Here is a 17,617-nt window from a genome sequence, read left to right as displayed (position 1 = left end):
TAATGAAGCCTTGAGCAGCCATTCTTTTATTTACAAAATTAACTTCAGAACGGTATTGATGATTCCTTCTTGAGTTGTGAAGACATTTTAAATTAGTTTCATGAGATAAAATCTGTCACGTGAAGATAAAAATAAAATAAGATATTTTGTGTAGTTGGCTTTCGTTTGCAGCTTTTGGAAAAGTGAAGCACCAAGAGTGAAAATAAATGTCAGGTTATAATAATTAGCTGGGTTAGGTGTGAGAATTCTTTTTGTAATGATCTTTCAAGCTGAAAGACAGTTAATTATGAATTTCAGCTTCATTGCTTCCAATTAGCAAAGTTTAGGTGTTCTGGAAAATTGCAGAAGTGGATATCGGAAGATTTACCAAGTCTTCTTATATAAAAGAATCCAGGAGCATAATGGCTTTAAAATATTTCCACTTTTTGTTATAAAAGGTGAAAACTAGAAAATTAGATTTTTTTAACTGTACTTACATGCATTGGGATTATTCATCTTGGTAAGGGTTTATTAAAAATTCAGCTATATGTATGTGAAATATGTATTGTTTAAAGAGTCTGTATGTGAATATATAAAGCAGCATGCTCTAAGCAGTTTGAGCAGCATTGTTTATAAGGTGCTCTCATTTTGGAACTGACCTTTGAGTGGCATTTTTTGGAGAAGATAAGTGAGTGGGGTTGGGAGGGTGGCCTGATGGTTAAGGTGCTTGCCTTACAAACACAAGGTGCAGGGTTTAAGCCTCACTAGGGATAATTGGCTAAGCTTAAAATGGCTCGCAGGGGCAGTTAGCTTAGTACTAAACTATGAACCCAAACTATGAACTATGAACCTATGTGAAGCTGGAGTAGGTATAGTGAACATCTGCAAGTATTACATAAATGAAGGAATGGAGTTATTTAGTGAATTAATTTGCCCATGTATTTATTAACACGTTCAGTGACAAGATATTGCAGCCTTCCCTCAGTGAAGTAGGCTGCTGTTCCTGCAAGTTATTATGCCAAACAAAGAAAGCAGAAGTGGTGCTGATGTCGCCCGGTAGGGTTGCCAACTGTCCATAATTTTTCTCGACAGTCCACTGATATTGAAGAACACAAGAATATATTTGGCTAAGCACAGTAATATTGTAGGACAATCCCCTCGAGAGGAGGTTAAAAACACACTTCTAGTCTGCACGCATTTTACTTTCATGTACATATCCAGAATTCTTGACATGAAACGTGGGCAACACTACATCAATCTGTTATGTAGGGTTTATTTTGTAGTCTTTTATAATCGTGTAAAATACACTTGGTAGAGTCTTGGAAAATATTGGTGGTTATAGAAAGTGTTCAAAGTCACATAATATTAAACCAAGTATAGTGAACATCAAAGTCAGATGTATAGCATGTACGTCCTTACTTTGTTCCTAATAAGACACGTTTTCAACAACTCAAATGTAAAATCATTGTAGTACACAACTTACTGCTGTTAACTATCAGTAATAGTGTTGCATCATGCCTTGGAAGAATTAAAAGTGTCTTAAGCTGTACTCTTCAGTGAGCCTGTACATATTTCATTTTATTGTCACTGTTTACATCCTGATGTGTTGATGTTTGTAACTTGATTTAATTTTTATTTATTTTCTGTGTTCTCACTGGGGCACTCAGGGTGTAGCCTTATTTCCAGGGAAGACCTGAGGTGGTATTCATACATACCATGAAATATGGCCAGGGCACCAGTATTCGTGCTGGTCAGTGTGGCAGTATGGTGACTGGCAGATGGAGTAAGATAGAGGAGGCAGAATCAGAGAGATAGAGAAGAGCAATACAGGCGATACATTCAGAGGAAGGAGACCTAAGTACACAATAGCAATTTGAAATGGATAATGCTTCCCCTTCTCTTTGTGTGAATGCCAGTAGGTTATGGGTTATGATAGATACAATTCAAAGCATACTCAGATTTTGTGAATGCAGATGTGTTTTCCAGTGATTTGGATTTAACCTTTTAGTACTCTGCATCTCAGTGCTATCTAACTCCTTTACACAATGAGACTGGGAGCAAACACAGCAGTGGGACTGAGAATGCAGTTAAGTTCAAAGATTTCTGTCCGAGCTGAGAGAACAGAAATGATTTCAGGCACACAAAACATCCTGCTTCCCTTACATAAGCAGTCAGAAAGAATCCTGGGTTGCTGGAGGTGTGCAGTTCAAAGTGAGATAATGCAGAATTGGCTCAGAGTCATTATTAGCTCCAGTTATGCTGGATTAAAAGGGGGTCTGCTTGGACAGGTATGACTTTTGAGCAAGTTACTGAACCATTAGGAATTGTGTTATCTCGAGAGAGAGCATGTTCATTTCGGCAGAACATCTCCGTGATATTTGTCTCATGACTAAGGAAGCTTTACAGACTGTTTTGTGAAAAGTTGAAAAATAATTTGTACACCAGGATCAGACTTTGTAGTGTGTGGTATACATTTATATTGACAGGACAATATAGAATTGGATAAGGGAAATTTTCTTGGTTGAAATATATTTGAGAGAACCTTTTGCTTAAACATTGCCCATTCCATGAATTATAAGTAGATTAGAATATGGGAAGGTTTAATAGAAGAATTTGGACATAAAGATGGCTGTTTGTTTCATTAGATAATTGAATATTTCTGGGGTCAGCAAGGAGTATTCTTATGTATGCCTGACAATCTAAGAAGTGTTTCATTTTTAGAGAATTGAGAAACTTTAAAAGACTATCCTTAATTTATCCATGAAAAGTGTGGTGAAGTGAAACACAAAGATTGATGTGTTAAGCAGTGCGTTAAACATGGAAGTAAATAAGTGAAATTACTGCCAATCATAAGCAGACAGGTGATCATGAGCGGACAGGTGATCCGCTGTGGCGACCCCTAACTGGGAAAAAGCCGAAAGAAGAAGAAGATATAGGTGTGATATGTCCCTTAAAAAGCATGACCCTATGATATGTAAATACTAAATTTAAATTCTGTAATTAATTCTAGTATCCATATTTTCATTCAATCTTCCTGTCCATTTTTCCTCCAGAAAGTTTGTAGAAGTCAGTCCCACCATATTAATATGTATTGAGCCCTATCTAAGACATATTGAATTGTAACTGCAAATTAATAGAATTAACTTTGTTAAAAAACACTTAGAAAAAAAGTGAGAAGGATTTTATTACCACATATCCAGGGATTGAAATCATATAGTGGAGTATGTAAAAATGTATAGATCCTAAAGAAGTACTTCAGGCAGCATGTCCAGAATTAAACAAGTTTTTTTTTTTGTTATTGGAGTTAGGTATGTTAAAATCTTATCATATTTTACATAAGACTTTAAGGATATTAGTTGAGATGACTCTGAGAGAGAAGTTTTGTATGTGGATAAATATAATACTGGCATTAAACTGATGGCAAACTGACATATAGGATGGGCGATAAAACTGCAGAAGGGTGTTTAACAAGGGTGCCCACTGACCCTGTTGTTTGGATTATTTATGTTTTGTGTTACTAATAAGTTCAGAGATTAAGTCGAGTATTTTGATTCAGGGAATTTTTCATTCATTTTTTTTATCTTATATGGATGAAATAGTGTTAGATGGTAAGACAGTTGCACAATTTATAGTTTTATGTGAAAATTAGAAAAATTAAATTAATATACAAGGATTATTTTGAACTTGCTGTGAATTTGCAGCAAAGGATTTGAATTTATGTTTTGGTGTAATTCCTTTCTATGATGAATTGTGTGTAGGTTTTTTTTGGGAAAGGGTAGTTTTGAAGAAGGAAAAGTAATATGGCTGTGGTGGGAAGTTACATTAATACAAATGGCACACAAGGTTATAGTTTGGAAGGACAGGAAGTTTTTATTGGATAATATCAGGAATCTATTAATGGAGGTTTTAATATGTTTTACCATATAGCTCTTTTTTTCTTTTTTTGTAGACTTTGAGTATATAAGATACGTTTTGTTTGTAGGACATGTTTGAATGACCATTATAGACAATTGAAAAGATCAAGGCACAAGAGATTTAATTTAGGTTCAGCAGATGCACAAATAAAGTTACTTTTGAGGAAGTCAAAGCAATTGAAATTACCGGTAGACATGCCACTAATATAATGAAATGACTTAGACAGATGTCATCCACCACTACCTTACCCATATACAGTGCTACTTTATTCATTATAGCACTGGTCTTAAGCTGTACAGACTGTAGGTCACTTTAGGAGCCTGTGAAAGACCCTTCAGCAAACTAACTCCTGCAAGCTGGTATACACTACCAGTGGATATCACAGCATTTGGATAACATTTGACTGTTCAAAAAAGAAATCTAAAAACTCATCTGTCTCAGGTATATAAACACGTTTCTTCTAGGGATGATGAACAGCACATTTCTTTACTTCAAAGCTTTTAATACAATATTTTCTTTCAGAAGTTGTCTTTCTGATGCTGGTAATGCTGCACATGTGCAATTTGACTAGCAGCCCGTTGCATAGTAGTATTTGCAGATCTTGCGTCCTGTGCTATTTACTGCATGTTTCCTATGTGTGTGACAATTCTGTACGTATTTCTGTTGTATGCATTACTGCTATCTGTAATACCTTTCACTGCTCAGTGTCATGTCAGTTTTCTGTAATATTTACTGCCTTTGCCACATGGCTCAGGTAGAGGCAGAAGATGCTCTCATACCAGCTCACTCATCCAGCTCACTCATCCAGTCGATAAGCATTACCTGAATAAGTGATGGCATCTAATAGGTGAGTATGGGTTTCTTATATTGCACGTATAATATTTTTTATACCTGACCAGGAATCATTAGATGCATGCTTGGTATACAGGCATTTGCTTAAGTATAACTGTAGTACAGAAATATTTGTCCAGGAAAGATTTTGTATGGCAATTAGGTCACCACACCAGCTGATTATCGAAATACAAGCAAGCAGCAGAAACAATGCTGTTGTGGAGAATTGGAACAATTCTGCAAGTATTTATTGAGTGTACTATGCTATAACACAGTTTGAAATGTTTTCAAAAGGTATATTTATGTGGGAATGACACACATGAATATAGACAAGTTAGATGTGAATTTTATATACTGTCTGGTAACATAAAAATAATGTCAGAAGGGAAATGCTTTTCTGGGTGTATGTTAGTTGACAAATTTACATAGCTCAATGACATTTTCTTTTTTCTAGCAAAAATAAAATGACTGTCTGCCTACTCCTATGGTACAGAGGGATGACACCTTTACTGTACCCCCAAAAAACTCTATTTGATTAGCAGCATGAGCACTGAACAGGAGCTAGGCCAGGAAGAGTGATAGCAAATGGGTATTGTCAGCATGGACATTCTAGGTGGGGGGACAGTAGTGGCTTGCAACTTGATTGGCACATAGTGGGAGTAGAGGATGTTGCACCCATGCAGCATAAGCCTATAGACTACATACTACCAAGTCATATATTACGGTTAGCAATCTGGGAATCATGGTGTGTGTGTGTGTGTGTGTGTGTGTGTGTGTGTGTGTGTGTGTGTGTGTGTAGAGATACACACACCTTTCTGAGATGAAATAGCATTGTAAAGATCAGTGGTGCTGCCACAAGAATTGAATAGGCCAGTTGGGCCTCCCAGACAGGAATGAATTAGCTGTATGGCTTTTGCCTCTGCAGAATGAATGGCCAGTTGGGTACTGGTAGCAGAACCACTGGGCAGTGTAACAAAATACAACTATGAAAACATATTAGGACAACGTAATCTTCTTGAAAACAGGTATGCGCTTGTGATGATTCTTTTGTTTTTGTACTTGTTGCTGAAATAAACTAAATATCTCCCTACTATTTTTTTTCAGTAATTGCCATGGGATCTTTTACATCTACCTGTGCCACCACCAACTGAGGCAGATAGCATCTCCGCTTAATGTCTCATCCAATGGGTAGTTTCAATTTAAATGCTAATATATTGTTTCTTTCTCTTTGTTGTGTAAGTAGTAGATCCATTGCATACTTTTGCACGTTACAGGTAAGCTATTTTGTTATGTTAATTACATTTTGATTTTTTTTTTGGCGGGGGGGCTCTCATTTTGGTATGGCTGAACAATGTGCATGCCAAACCAAATCACTCACTTGCTTATGATGCATGAAATAAACACAGACATATATGGGTGGCGCATTGGCTCATAGGTTAGTATTGCTGCCTCACAGTGTTTGGTTCACTTGCTTATGATGCATTAAATAAACACAGACATAAATGGGTGGCGCATTGGCTCATAGGTTAGTATTGCTGCCTCACAGTGCTTGGTTCTTGTTTGTTGAGCACCTTCTTCAGAGTCTGAACATACTCCCTCTGTCTACATGGGGTTTGCATGGTTCTGTGGTTTCCTCTCCTTTGTAAATTCATGCCATTCTCTAAATTGCCCATAAGATGTGCTTGTCTTGTGTAGGGGCATGCGTATTGTTTGCTTCCTCAGATGTGTTGGTGCCCAGTTAGGGATGACTTTGTGTCTTATACTGACTGAGTACTGGGATAAGCTGTAGCTCCCTTTCTTCTATATATTGGCTTGAGCAGGAAAACAGAAAATGAATGCAACACATACATGAAATGTTAAAATAGGATCTTTCTCACAATAAGGTGCACTGTGGAAGATGATTTTATTATTACTTGTGAACATCATAGCAGTACTGTAGTAGCACAGTGCTAGTCACATGCCTCGCAGTACTGTAGTAACACAGTGCTAGTCACATGCCTCGTAGTGCTGTAGCAGCACAGGGCTAGTCGCTTGCCTCGCAGTACTGTAGTAGCATAGTGCTAGTCGCATGCCTCACAGCACTGTAGTAGCACAGTGCTAGTCACATGCCTCGAGTGCTGTAGCAGCACAGTGTTAGTCAAATGCCTTACAGTACTGTAGCAGCACAATGCTAGTCGCATGCCTCGCAGTACTGTAGCAGTACAATGCTAGTTGCATGCCTCGCAGTGCTGTAGCAGCACAGGGCTAGTCACATGACCTGAGTGCTGTAGAAGCACAGTGTTAGTCACATGCCTTGCAGTGCTGTAGCAGCACAGGGCTAGTCACACACCTTGCAGCACTGTAACCGCACAGGGCTAGTCACACGCTTTGCAGCGCTGTAGCAGCACAGGGCTAGTCACACACCTCGCAGCGCTGTAGCAGCACAGGGCTAGTCACATGCCTGTCTGCACTGTAGCAGCACAGGGCTAGTCACATGCCTCACAGCACTGTAGCAGCACAGGGCTAGTCACATGCCTCGCAGTTCACATGCCTCATGAAATAAAAGCTGTCAGCTGGACATAAGTCTTATTTATACCTCAAGTTTAGTAACAGTGCATGTCTTACCTTTCAGGCGTGAAGATGCAGGAACTATTTTGGTTCCTTCTTGAGAGTATTGTGTTCTGGCCTGATATGATTGAGAGGGAATTCCATCCTGGATCCTATGGGACATTCCATCCTGGGTCCTATGGGAAATTCCATCCTGGGTATTAAAGCAAATGTCATCTGGTCTATTTATCAGTGCTGTAGTTAACTGAACGATGTACAAATGGCAGCAAAGGAAAGAAGTTTTCAGTTACTTTATTGCATTTCACTTCTTGACCATCTAGCTGTGCAAGTGCCTGCTGTCTCGTTCACTTTTTCCAGTTGGTACTAGCACCCACATCACCCCATACAGAGAGTATTCCCTTTGTGGTACAAATACTGTATCAGTTACATCATCCTGTGTCCAGACAGTGAGGGTAAGATGCAGATGTGTTTTTTGGCTGGCACTCATCTTCTTTAGGCTCAGATTTGTTTTATATGGTCTCATTTCCACTAATTGACAAAAGTACTACATGCAATGACAGCCTTACTCTGATGTCTCCCTTTCTTCAAATGAAACCATCGTAGTATGGCTTTATTCATCACACAGGTGCAAAACATACACACACGTGTCTCAGGTAGGCAGGCTCATCTCCATTTTCCCACACATCCTTCAGTCCCGTGATGTGTTAATTAGATAATCTGAATCATATTTAGGTTTCCAAGTTCACTGTTAGTAAAGAATTTTATACTTGAATTTTCACCCTCAGACCTAAAATGTAAGTGATATGCTTTTTGTTGTTACAGCTGAGGCAAAAATAAGACAGTCTGATGTGTTATAGAAGATTCTGCTTGGTTGCCGAACGTAAGATTATTTACGATTTGTAACATGACATTGACGGTGATTACCTTCTGATTGACTTCACATTTCTAGTCTTGCTTTTGTCACTCATTCTTTCAGCCACAGAGGTGTAGCTTGCTCAGCCTAGCACCCCACTCCCTTGCTCAAACTGAAGAGCAAAAAAGGGGGGGGGGCAGCTCCGATAGACTGCTCCTAGCAGTCTGAAGTATATGCCCCCTGCCAGGCACACGCCCCTTCCCTGTCACAGCTCTTCATATTAAGAGGAACAAAAACACAACTCTACTTCAATACACTGGCTGTCCAAGCCAGAAAGACAGATGGACATTCCTTCCTGCACCTGCTCTTCAGTAGAAGAGCCAGAAAAATACAATAATTGTTGCATTTTAAACTGTAACAAGCTGACTGTTGCATTTGCAGCAGTTGGCTTGCTACAGCTTACCCCAGAAGTTGGCAAGTTGCATTCTGTACCAGCATTAAGAAATGCTGGTACAGAAAGGAAGATGCAGGAAAGGCACTTCAGGATTGTACGCTCTAACACCTTGCTCCCAGGACACATACCCCCCTCGTCCCACTGCTGCTATTCTGTCATTCTAGAATACTCATTTAAAATCCAGTTCAGGGTCATAGTAAAGCTGATACCCTTAGCACTTGGCAGAAGACAGAAGAACTAATCCCCAGCAGACCAACAAGCCATCGCAGAGTGCATATATTGATGCACTGGCACACACACTATACACCTGTGAACAGTTTGGTGGAATGTCAGTTCACCTGTGGTAAGTCTTAGGGATGTAGGAGGAAACCAATGCACCTAGTTAAAACCTCCCCAAGGATGCAGGGAGGACATACGGTACCCCATCTGGGATCTGAACCAGAAAATTAACTTCTTTGAGGCAGACATCTTCAGTTTAAGCATATTATGGTCACAGAGATGACTATAATCCTCTTTTGTTACTGCAATTATATTTTTATCGACATCATCTTACTAAGTGACAGTAGGGGAGGTTCTTAGCAAATATATTTTTGTTTATGTTTTCAAAATCGTGTCAGGCATATGACAATGGACAGAAGTGCACAGGGAATGAAAAGAGCAGTATAATACAATACACAGTACATAATGAAAAGAACAGTATAATACAATACACAGTACATAATGAAAAGAGCAGTATAATGCAATACACAGTACATAATGAAAAGAGCAGTATAATGCAATACACAGTACATAATGAAAAGAGCAGTGTAATACAATACACAGTACATAATGAAAAAGAGCATTATAATACAATACACAGTGCATAATGAAAAGAGCAGTATAACACAATACACAGTGCATAATGAAAAGAGCAGTATAACACAATACACAGTGCATAATGAAAAGAGCAGTATAACACAATACACAGTACATAATGAAAAGAGCAGTATAACGCAATACACAGTACATAATGAAAAGAGCAGTATAACGCAATACACAGTACATAATGAAAAGAGCAGTATCACGCAATACACAGTACATAATGAAAAGAGCAGTATCACGCAATACACAGTACATAATGAAAAGAGCAGTATCACGCAATACACAGTACATAATGAAAAGAGCAGTATAATACAATACACAGTACATAATGAAAAGAGCAGTATAATACAATACACAGTACATAATGAAAAGAGCAGTATAATACAATACACAGTACATAATGAAAAGAGCAGCATAATACAATACACAGTACATAACGAAAAGAGCAGTATAACACAATACACAGTACATAACGAAAAGAACAGTATAACACAATACACAGTACATAATGAAAAGAGCAGTATCACGCAATACACAGTACATAATGAAAAGAGCTGTATAATACAATACACAGTACATAATGAAAAGAGCAGTATAATACAATACACAGTACATAATGAAAAGAGCAGTATAATACAATACACAGTACATAATGAAAAGAGCAGTATAACACAATACACAGTACATAATGAAAAGAGCAGTATAATACAATACACAGTACATAATGAAAAGAGCAGTATAATACAATACACAGTGCATAATGAAAAGAGCAGTATAATACAATACACAGTGCATAATGAAAAGAGCAGTATAATACAATACACAGTGCATAATGAAAAGAGCAGTATAATACAATACACAGTATATAATGAAAAGAGCAGTATCACGCAATACACTGTACATAATGAAAAGAGCAGTATCACGCAATACACTGTACATAATGAAAAGAGCAGTATAATACAATACACAGTGCATAATGAAAAGAGCAGTATAACGCAATACACAGTGCATAATGAAAAGAGCAGTATAACGCAATACACAGTACATAATGAAAGAGCAGTATAACACAATACACAGTACATAATGAAAAGAGCAGTATAACACAATACACAGTACATAATGAAAAGAGCAGTATAACACAATACACAGTACATAATGAAAATAACAGTATAATACAATACACAGTACATAATGAAAAGAGCAGTATAATACAATACACAGTACATAATGAAAAGAGCAGTATAATACAATACACAGTACATAATGAAAAGAGCAGTATAATACAATACACAGTACATAAAAACCCCATAAACAGTAAGTATTTTCAATGAGAGGATCAGTGCACTCTGAGGGATGGGATTGCAGGCAAAAGTGAAGGCAGTAAATGCTTACTGTCCACTTGTGATCCTGGTCCACAGAACCCTGAAAAGAAGAATTATGAGAGTCAACCAGAAAAAGGAAGGAGTACTTGTGGGTAGTGACTTGTAAGGCTTAGTTTGTGACTAAAACATGGAGAAATTTCTTTATAGAAGGATTGATGTTCTGTAGTCCTATCACACCTTCATTCTTACATATGGGATCGGAGCTGATCCTCGGCTCTGACTCTGCCTATTTACAAGCTGGAAGTCTAGTAGTTGGCTCGTAGCTATGTAGGTATCCCATGGTGCACCAGTACAATCCCCAGATCTCGTTTGCCATGCCGACGAGTTTGGTTGTGCTTCTCTTTGGCTCTGGCTAAGTTTTGCATTTACTTAAACTTATTCAAAATTTTTTGGGACTGTTTTATTTTAAATAGAAAAACTGTTAGTGTATTATTGTTTAGTCACAGTTAGCGTTTGCTATTAGAATAGTTAGTCTCTCTAATTGCGCCATTTGGTGCAATCTTTGGCCTTTTTAACTTTTTAGTATTGGTATCCTGTGTGCTGGTTTTCATTTCTTAATAGGCTTAGTATTTGTAGGAGCCTTTTGCACTCTGTTAGACTGTGTGTTGTTAGTAGGCATAACTCAAATTTTTGGAGGATTCCCGCTCGTTGAATTGTTATTATTGTTAACAGAATGAGGTTCTGTTAATCCTTAGTCATAAGTCTGAGTTTTTTGCGGATTCCCGCTTGATTCATTGGTTACTGTTGTTAACAGAACTAGGTTCTGTTTCCCTTGTTAGTATTCCTGTTCGAGTGTGTGAAATTCTCTGCTTACTGTAACTCTCTAGGTCTGTTTTAGTTAGAAGACCTAGTTTCTCCGTTTTCGTTCCTGCCCGGGCTAGGCCCGTTTAAGTTAGAGGACCTAGTCCTCGTGGTGTCTTTCTCTTTCCTGCAGGGCATGGCCCATTTAAATTAGAGGACCTAGTCCTCCCTCTCCTCCTTTCTGTGTGTGTGTGTGTGTGTGTGTGTGTGTGTGTGTGTGTGTGTGTGTGCTCATCTCTGTGAGAATGTCTAAAGAGAGTAAGGATCATAAGCTATCTGGCTTTAGGAAATGTATTAAATGCTCAGAGAAGCTGTCCATAATAGATAACCACAGTAACTGCATTTACTGTTTGGGGGCCATCCATTTACAGGAGACTTGTTTATTTTGCCACGCTTTCAGTCCTAGGGTATTGCAAGAGAGAAAAACAAGCTCATCCTAAAAGGTCTTCTTAAACCTTCCCTTGAGGAAGATGCGTCTAGCTCTTCCTCCTCTTCCAAATATACAAAGAGAAAGTCTAAGTCCTCTAAGAGGCCCTCCCCAGCACCGGCTGGTGTCTCAGAGCCACCTCTTAAAATCACCAAATCAGACAAGTCCACTGTCTCATTGGCTCCACAGAGTTCGGTGCTGACTGAGAGCATTACTGTGATTACAGGGTCGGTTCCAAGTATTTCGGAGCCGACCACTGAGACCATTTCACAGAGCTGGTCTATGGATCCTCTACCGGTCTCCCCTATATTGAAGTCTTCAATATTGCAGAGATCCTGCTCTCCTACTCTGTCATCCAGGTCTTCCAGGAGCTTATTGGAAGAAGATGTGAAGAAGGTAGTGCTGAGACTGTTGAAGTCATCTGCCTTACCTAAATTGTTGGCTCCGACCCAGTCGGTTCCAGAGCCACTTGAGTTCATTAAGCCCCCTTCGATGATTCCTCTTCCGAGCCATGCTGGTCTTTTGGAGCCGGAATGTTTGGTATCACTGGTGGAACCTTTGGCTCCAGCTCCCCTTGTGGCTGTTTTGGAGCCGAGTTCTGCTCCAACACTCTCAACGCCATCTGTAGTGTCTAGGAGCCGAAGCTCCCCAGTCGGCCTTGACAGGGATGCTTGGAACCAAACTTCTTCAGTTCTGAGTCTTCCTCTCGATGCGTTGGCTAGGGTGAGTTCGGATCCTATGTCTATCTCGGAGCCAATGACTCTAGAGCCGATGGCATCCTCAGCCTCCATGGAGTTGGGAAGGTCTACGGAGCCAGAGACATCGGCATTCGAGATGATGAGGAGTGTGCTGTCCAGATAGTCAGCTCCTACCAAGGGTACCAACACTCTTCTCCCTAAGGCACCTACTTCTGTCTCAGCTCCTACTCACTCCTTGGACATCAGAGAACCTCAGCCTCAGGAGCCACTGGCAGGTGGTCCCCACTTTCCTGAGATCTCCCCGAAATATCCTTCTGAGGAGCCTCCATGGAAGAGAACATACATGTAAGAGGAAGCATGTAGACTCCCAGGATGAGTCTCTGACCTCTGGCACTGACCTCGAGGAGTCAGAAGGGTCCCCCAAGTCGTCCTCTGATGATGTCTCCTTCGTAGACATCCTGGAGATCCTTAAACAGAGGTATGGCTGGCCCACTGTCACCCCTTCTGATGAGGAGTCAGTGTACCTGAAGGCTTTTGGGTCTCAGCCTTCAGCCTCTTGGGTGTCTCCACCCTTCAACGAACTGATGGAGCTGGTTAGTTGGATGGTGTGGGATACTTCTGATGCCATGGAGCCAGTCCCCAGGAGGCTGAATAAGTTTCTTTCTGCACCCCCAGAAAAGGATTTTTTGTCTAAAGGTGTTCCCATTAGATGCCATGGTGGTGGTGGCGGCCACTAAGAAGGAGCTAGCTGAGACTTCTTCTGTTCATCCACTGAATAAGGAGTCCTGAATGATGGACAGATACAGGAAGTGTATCTTTTCTTCTGCGGCATTTACCCTTAGATCACTGAGCTATTTTACTCACTTCACGAAGCTTCAGAGAGATCTCCTTAAAGAGTTAGGAGATTCTCTACAAGGTACATGTACTGAGGGAGTCCCTGACAAGGTGTCTGCCCAGTTGTCCACCTTGAACTCTATCGTCAACTCTTCCATGCGGCTTATTTTGTATGCAGCCGATGGAGCGAGTAGAGCAGCGGGTTCAAGAATTTTCCTAAGGCATCATTCCTGGATGCGTTTGTGTAACTTTGTGGAACCGTTCAAGTCTACCTTTACCAATGCCCCCTTCAACGGTTCCTCATTGTTTGGACCCAAGGTAAAGGACACTCTCACCTGGTGCGAGCAAGAAGGAAAAACACTCTGCCATGGGAGTACGTTTTACTGTTCCCTCTAGACCATACCCTAAGGGTCAGAGGGGTGGTAAGATGTGGTTCAAGAAGTCCCAGAGGTTTTTCCAGGATGCACAGGGTGACGACTCCTTCAGAGGCAGAGGAGGAGGAGGAAATGGTAGACGTCGCCCTAGAGGCAGGGGCGGTCCACAAAACCAGGGATGTCCCGATTCCTTTTGGGGCTGGCCTTACCAACGCTCCTGATGTGGGGCCCGACTGTGCTTCTCTGGGGCCGGTCGGGGGTCGCATTTCTTTGTATCCAGAAGCCTGGATGGGTATCACTCAAGACAAATGGGTACAAAGAATTATTACCAGAGGTTATGTCATACCCTTTTCTCTTCCACCCTTTATTCCCAAGAGGACCCCGGATGTTCCACCCAATCACAGGGTCAACAAGCTGCTTTCAAAAAGAGTCATTCAAACCGTCCAAGCAGACCAAATAGGATCCGAACTTACTCCAGATTCTTTTTAGTGCCAAAACGTACAGGGGACTGGAGGCCCATTTTGGACCTCAGCAGATTGAATGAATCAGTAAAACACTTGTTCACGATTGGCCCCTGGGTCTCATGTATGCTTTTCCTCCCTTTCCTCTCATTCCCAAGGTTATTCAGAAAGTGAAATGGCTGGGAAGCATACTTATCCTCATTGCTCCTTACTGGCCTTGTCAGGTTTGGTTCCCCTTCCTCGGGCCTCTCCTCCTATACGATCCTTGGATTCTGGACCCAGTTCCAGATCTCTTGACTCACATGTCAGGTTCACTTCACCCCTCATTACACACCCTCAGTTTGACTGTGGCTGCTCCAGTTCCATCCCTAGTCAGGCTTTATGACTTCTCACCCTCCTTGACTCATATCCTTACGTCTTCTCATAAACCTTCCACTAGGAGACTATATTCCAGTAAATGGAGAAGATTCTCTATCTGGGCAGAGAAAATGAATGTTGACCCTTACACTGCCTCCATTCCAGTGGTTTTGGAATTCATGTCTGAGCTTTTTCACCAGGGATCTGAGGCTGCCACTATCATAGTTCAGTTGGCAGCGATTTCAAATTTTCATCTAGGCTTTCAAGATTCTAATCTGATGTCACATAAGCTGTGCAAAACTTTCCTTAAAGGTGCCACTTTGTTAAGATCCCCCCCCTTTCAAGAACCTGTTGCCTCATGGGATTTAAATTTTGTGTTATTCAAATTAACTTCTCCACCCTTTGAGCCTTCGCATTAATTCTCTTTGAAATTCCTGTCTTGGAAGACTTTGTTTCTGGTGGCTATCACGTCGGCCAGATGAGTGTCAGAGTTGCAAGCATTGTCTGTAAAACCCCCTTATCTGATTTTTCACAAAGACAGGGTGTCCCTTCGTACTAATCCCTCCTTTGTCCCCAAGGTCTGTTCCTATGCCACCTTGAATCAATCCATAGAACTTCCGGTGTTCTTTCCATATCATTCCAACGCAGCTGAATACAGGTTTCACCACTTGGATGTCCATAGAGAATTACATTTTTATTTGCAGCGGACTAAGGAAATCAGATCAATTATTTATTTCCTTCTCCGAATCCAGATTAGGCTTACCAGTTTCCAAAGTAACACTCTCTAATTGGATTTCTAGCTGTATAGCTTACATTTACAACTCTGAGGGTAGACCCTTACCCTTTAAAATCAAGGCTAACTCTACCAGATCTCTACACATTCAAACAAGAAGAATTGGAATATTTTAAAGGGGGATGATGTAATATCAGATGTAGTGGGTAATGAACCCAAGTTTGTTAATAGTGTGGGTTTAACCTTTAAAGATAAAAACACAAACACAGAGATGGTCAAGGACAAGTGACAGACAGGTACAGGTAAATGTGGGAAATGTAAATAATGTATGGGTGATATGGGAGGTATGGGAGGTCAGCATAACAACTAGCAAAAAAAATTACAAAATATTTTACACCCATGGCAATTGTGATACCATCAGCATTTATCTGGCTCGTCCTAGTTTTATGTGGGCCAAACAGGAAGAAAATTGAAAAATAGGATTTATGAGCATTTGTATGCCATAAAGAAAAGGATGAGAACAATGCCCTATTTAATTGTAATACTTTTAAATTTGCAATATCATACTCTAGGAGAAAGAGGTTAGATGGCAAATATTATTGAATGCAACTTCACCACCAGGAATCAATGAATATATTACTATTAAACCTATATTGTTGAATAAGGTTTACATTTTAACAATTTTAATATATTAACAGTTTTTAAAAAGGATATATAAGCTCTTAATAGTAAATCTTTGTTTGAATGTAATATGTAATATATATTGTGTGTTGATGTACTACTAGCATTAGATATCACAGTACCATATATACTAATACCAATATTGTGAAATGGGAACAGCAGACTTTTATTTTTGCAGTACTTTTACAAAGTTAATTTATATGCTGGTTGAATGGTTGTACTGATTGGTGAATGAATTAATTAATTAATTAGTGTGAATGTAGTATAAAACTGTTTGAATGTGTAAGGACAATGTTCTGATGAAGTCTATGTAGTTAGATGAAAGCGCTAAACCTTTTGTAATAAAGTGCATTTTTTATAATTATTCAACTGGCAACCTTCTTTATTCACCCCTTAGTGAATTCTGTTATACTCGTGCAGCTGAGCTGAATTTTTGTTGGACTCGAGTGTTGGTGTATTTTACAGTCAACCAGATCTCTGTCTAACTCTGCAGCCTTTCAGGCCAGGGTCCCACTTGATAATATTTGTGCGTCAGCAACGTGAGCTATCCCTCATATCTTTATTACTCATTACAAATTGGATCTGTCCTCAAGGGGTAGAGCCTCCTTTGGTTCCATGGTACTCAGGAGTATTTTTCCTTGAGCCACCCAAGAATAAGGCGCTAGGGACGCTGTCCCATATGTAAGACTGAAGGTGAGATAGGACTACAGAACATAAAGAAGTTATATACTCACCGTAACGTTCCATGTTTGTAGTCCATCTCACCCTTCATTCTTATGAACCCACCCTCCTACCCCCAGCCTGGAGGGTCTATATTAGAACACTGAACATTCAAAATTTCGAGTGTTCTATTATCGAACCCTATGAATCGAAAATTTAAAACATCGAACATTCAGAACAGCGAAATTTTTCCTAGGGAAAAAATTTGCTGTTATAAAACACACACACACAACATAAGCACACCAAACAAACAGCAGCCCACACACTTACACCTAAACTCTTACACCTAACCCTGCGCTAAACTATACATACACCACTATCTATCCACTTACCTTAACCCAAACCCTAACTCTAAGGTCTGTCACTATTGCACAGTCACCTCACCCGCGCCGTAACCCTAACTCACCTACCCTGCCCTAACCCTCACGTCCACACAATCACACGCTTACCTGAACCCGACTTATAACTTTCGACCGCAGCGCTGAAAATACCGAAGCAACAGAAACGGACAATCGAATTCTTTCCCTAGGAAAAAATTCGGTTTTCTGTTTCTTTGATATTGTTCCCTGAAAACAGGTTGATATTAGAACACTCGAAATTTTGAACGTTTGTGTTCTAATATAGACCCAGCCTGGAAGTACCTGGAGACAGAAAATTATTATTATCCTTTTTTATGGAGACCTTTTAGTATTGGCTTTGTTGGTATATT

General features: G+C 40.0%; 1 protein-coding gene across 1 annotated transcript in view; it reads left to right on the top strand.

Annotated features, from left to right (window-relative positions):
• The window catches only part of NBEA (neurobeachin), a 4,581,458-nt gene that overhangs the window by 4,430,792 nt on the left and 133,049 nt on the right, over positions 1-17,617 (top strand). The gene's annotated exons all lie outside the window — the stretch shown is intronic.

This window comes from Protopterus annectens, chromosome 5.part1 (assembly GCF_019279795.1).
Source record: "Protopterus annectens isolate FY-2018-M chromosome 5.part1, PAN1.0, whole genome shotgun sequence".
In the NCBI taxonomy this organism is placed as follows: Eukaryota; Metazoa; Chordata; order Ceratodontiformes; family Protopteridae; genus Protopterus; species Protopterus annectens.
The sequence above is the reverse complement of the archived record's forward strand: the minus strand, read 5'-3'. Positions and strand labels throughout refer to the sequence as shown.